This window comes from Helianthus annuus, chromosome 8 (assembly GCF_002127325.2).
Source record: "Helianthus annuus cultivar XRQ/B chromosome 8, HanXRQr2.0-SUNRISE, whole genome shotgun sequence".
NCBI classification, from domain to species: domain Eukaryota; kingdom Viridiplantae; phylum Streptophyta; class Magnoliopsida; order Asterales; family Asteraceae; genus Helianthus; species Helianthus annuus.
In genome coordinates this window covers 68,059,488-68,063,898 of record NC_035440.2, presented here as the reverse complement: position 1 = coordinate 68,063,898, position 4,411 = coordinate 68,059,488, and the positions used below count along the sequence as shown (strand labels likewise).

General features: G+C 37.5%; 1 non-coding gene across 1 annotated transcript; it reads left to right on the top strand.

The window, feature by feature from the left end:
• Positions 1–1,914: 1,914 nt before the first annotated feature.
• On the top strand, positions 1,915–2,021 carry LOC118481565. Its single transcript, XR_004865775.1, has one exon. It is a non-coding gene; the product is annotated as a small nucleolar RNA R71 (small nucleolar RNA).
• The last annotated feature ends 2,390 nt before the right edge of the window (positions 2,022–4,411 follow it).

Sequence of the window (4,411 nt, the reverse complement as noted above, 5' to 3'; positions counted from 1 at the left end):
TTAGAATTTTCTTCAACTTCACGGTCAATCTCCACAAACTGATCAGGACCTTGAGAACCATCATCATCGATTTGGCAGACTGGCTGCTCCTGTGAAATGTCGTTTTGGTTCTCACACAAAAGAGGTGTGTCCATATCAATTTCTTCAATCGTGCCTTTGAAATGAGAGCTTACACAAGTATCGACAATGTTGACATAGTAAAGCATGTCATCGTGACTTTGCGGATGTTGCATTGATATTTTAATATCAAAAGTCACGTGCTCGTCATTTACTCGGAGCGTGATTTGGCCAGCTGCCACATCAACGATCGTTCTCGCAGTACTGAGAAACGGGCGTCCAAGTATTAATGGCACTTTTGAATCTTCGTCCATGTCTAAAATAATAAAATCTACGGGAAAAACAAATTTATCGATTTTAACAAGCATGTTTTCAACGAATCCACCCGGATACTTGATCGAACGATCTGCAAGTCGAATGCTCATTCTAGTGGGCGAAGGGTCACCCAGATCTAATTTAGCAAAAACCTTATAAGGCATAAGGTCTATGCTAGCTCCTAAATCGGCTAATGCGTGACTGACAGACATGCTGCCAATGAGACATGGAAGAGTAAAACTGCCCGGATCTCCCATCTTTTCAGGTAGACGGTTTTGGAGAAGGGCTGAACGATTTTCATTCATCAACACACAAGACAAGCTTTCGAGCTTTTGCATGTTTGTGAGGATGTCTTTTAAGAACCTTGCGTATTTAGGCATTTGAGCCAACGCCTCAACAAATGGAATGTTTATGTGTAATTGTGTAAACATCTCTAAAAACTTACCATGTTGTTCATCGTTCTTTTGCTTCTTCAGTCTGCTTGGATATGGGACAGGAGGAATGAAATCTTTAACTGGCTCCTAAAACTGTGCTGTACTTGCTGGGACTCGCCTAGCGTGCACCTTGTCTGAAGCGTCAGTTTGGACCGTATCAGTGATCGGTGGTGAGTCCAATTTGTCAGGTCCCGTGGCTTTACCACTCCTCGTCATTACTGCATTAACATGCCCTCTCGGGTTTGGTTCTGTGTTACCTGGGAGACTACCTTGTGGTCTTTCAAACAACATTTTGGCCAATTGGCCGACTTGATTCTCAATGGTTTGAATTGAAGCCTTCTGGCTCCGCATTTCCCCTTCCTGAGCCATGAAACGCTCATCATGCTGCTTGTATCGCTTTTCAGATATTTAATTGGCATTGTTGGAGTTGTTTAAGGGCTGCGCCATCATCTCTTCTAGTTTTGAGTTGGTTTGAGAGGTTTGAGGCTGGGAAGTGCTTCCTGAACCTAAATTATTGTAACGTGGTTGAAAAGTTTGCCCTGATGGCTGAAAAGATTGTCCATGGGGCTGAAAGGATTGCCCCTGGGACTGTTGTGGTGCGGGAGCGCGTTGAGCATATCCGAGTGGGTTATGGTTATTGGAATTAGCTTTCCACCCAAAGTTTGGATGATTCCTCCAACCCGGATTGTACGTGTTGCTATAGGGGTTATTTTGGGGCCTAATTTGATTGCCCAAATAGTCCACCTCTTCGTGGCCTGTAAACATAACACCCTGCTCACATGTACCTGGCTCGTGTGACACTCCACACAGCTCACATGATGATTGTACCTGCGAAACGTTCTGAGCTTGATCAAATCTTGCTGCCAAAGCTCCAATCTGTGCTGCAAGAGCCGTATATGTATCCACTTGATGAACTCCAGGAATAGATGATGCTTTGTTTCGCACTCCACCGTGACGAGAACTTGACTTCAAGGTAGCTTTCTCTATGATTGCATAGGCTTCGTTGGGTGTTTTTGTTCCAAGATCGCCTCCTGCATATACATCTAAACGTTCTTGTGAGTCGTAGTTGAGTCCTTGGTAGAAGTTCAACACAAGTTGCCTTTTGGACAACCCATGATGTGGAACATCGATCAAAAGATCTTTGAACCTCTCCCAAGCTGCGTATAGAGATTCTCCTTCGTCCTGTTTGAATGTCATGATACGGTTCTTAAGCTTAGCTGTCTTTTCCGGCGGAAAATATTTTTGCATAAAAAGATCGGCCATCTCGTTCCAAGTCGTGATGGAACCTGCTGGAAGTGACAAAAGCTAAGATCATGCTTTGTCTCGCAAAGAAAATGAAAAGAGTCACAAACGGATTGCGTCTTCAGAAACGTCTCTAATTTTGAAAGTCGAGCACACCTCTCCTCCTGGACGGCCGGTCTCATTCAGAGGCTGGTCGTCTTCTGCCATAATGCTTCCTGTGTCGTCCTCTGAACTCTCGCTATCAGAAAGAATCACTGGTTCGTCGATTGCGGCCGCAATCCTTTGTGCAACAACAAGTGATCTTTCGCAAAGCCGCCTGCTTCTTCTTAGATTATTTTCTGGTTCGTTGGCTAGCTCAGCGTTAGCGGGTGCAGGGGGTGTGGACATTAGCCTGCACATAAAAAAGGAAGGCATTATACAGAAAAAAGAACATAATAATAATATAAGAAAAAAGTATATATAATAATATTATTACATAATATACATATATATGGGTTATTAAACATATGTATTTAAATATTTACTGAATTATTTACTTATTTACATCAGAAAAATACTTTTTTTTACCAGAATTTCTGATGACAATCATCAGAAATCTGAGGTAACTTCGTGTTTTATATATATATATATATATATTAGAAAATCTGATATATCTTATGAAATTCTGATAAAAATCTGATGAAAGCTTTCGTTCCATCAGAATTTCTGATAAATCCATCAGAATCACCAGAAAATCTGGTAAATTCATCAGAATTGAAAACTATTGTTTTTAGAACATCTAATGGGTTTATCAGAATCCATCAGAAAATCGGATAAATTCATTGGAATTTATCAGAACATCTGATGATTTTATCAGAAAATTATATTTTATTTTTATGAATTAAATAAATAAACAAATGAGTACAATAATTAATGAATGAACAGATAATTAAACAGACAGAAATAAACAAATAAATAAATAAATAAATAAATAAATAACTGAACGTTAATAGATAAAATACTGAATTAGATATACTGAACTGAAATAAATAAATGAATGAAGTACAGAAATGAAATTACTGAAATTAAAATACTGAATTAAATACTTGCCAGTACACGGTTCGATTCCGAACACATAACTGAATTAAATAAATAAATAAATAAAATGTTAGTTGAACAATAAATAAAAAGTTAGTGAGTTAGTAAAGTTAGTTGGTTAGTGGTTAGTAAAACAGAAAAGAAAAGTTAGTCAAAAGTTAGTCCTAGTGGGCGTGCCAGGCTAGGTATTTACAAGTTAGTAAATAAAAGAAAACAAAAGTTAGTTAAACAGTTAGGTAAAAGAAAATAAATAAATACAAAAATTTACAGATATTAACAGTTATTGACAGTTTGTACACCAGTAAAATGACTCGGATTGTTCCATTAATTTTGCCGAGTTCCCCGGCAACGGCGCCAAAAACTTGGTGCGTGATTATGTACACATATTATTTACATTAATTTTACACACACGTGTGGGTTTTAATATTTATAAAAATGGTTTATACCTTAACATTAAGACACACACAACAAAGGACAAGTGTATCCCGTCATATATGCAGCAAAGTATTGGTAAGAGCCAGATATCGATCCATGGAACACGGGCGTTATAATGTACTAAATCTTTGTCATTAGATTACCAGATATAAAGAAAGGTGAATGATTGTTTAACTAAGATATCTAAATTACTTCTAAAACATAAATATACTAATATCTTGTTTCACAAACAACCTAAACATGTTATCTATCAGATATGTCACAAAAGCACTTAATCAATTTTCCAATTTCGAGACAGTTAGTCATCCGCTAGGAGTTTTCTAACATGATGATTCTTCGGAAAGTTAACACGACAAACACATGTTAACCACCTAAACTCATTCTTTAGCGAGCTATTGATATTCATTCATGTGAACCTTTAAAGATAGATTAGTCATCCGCTAGGAGTTTTCTAACCTCACTTATCAAAGAAAGCAATACCGATGGTCACAATACAGCCACGAGGATAAGCATTTAAGTAGATCATATAACAACATATTTCACCTTTATAAGTCATGAATACAAGCCTACCATGTCAGCAATTTCAGACCAAAACTACTAAACAAGGATCATAAATCGCATGCAAGAACATGTAATCAACACCATATAATTCGTTAGAACCCTTACGTGCAAGAAAGTATTCCTAATCAAAATAAGATATATCTTGGATAAAACCAATACCCCTCTCGAGTTTCATGGGGTACACAAGTTTACAAACAAGTGATTAATCAAGAAATAGTTACCATCCCACTAACCACAGATTCATTATCCAAGATAATCAAACATAATCAGGAACTCAACATCAATGAAAC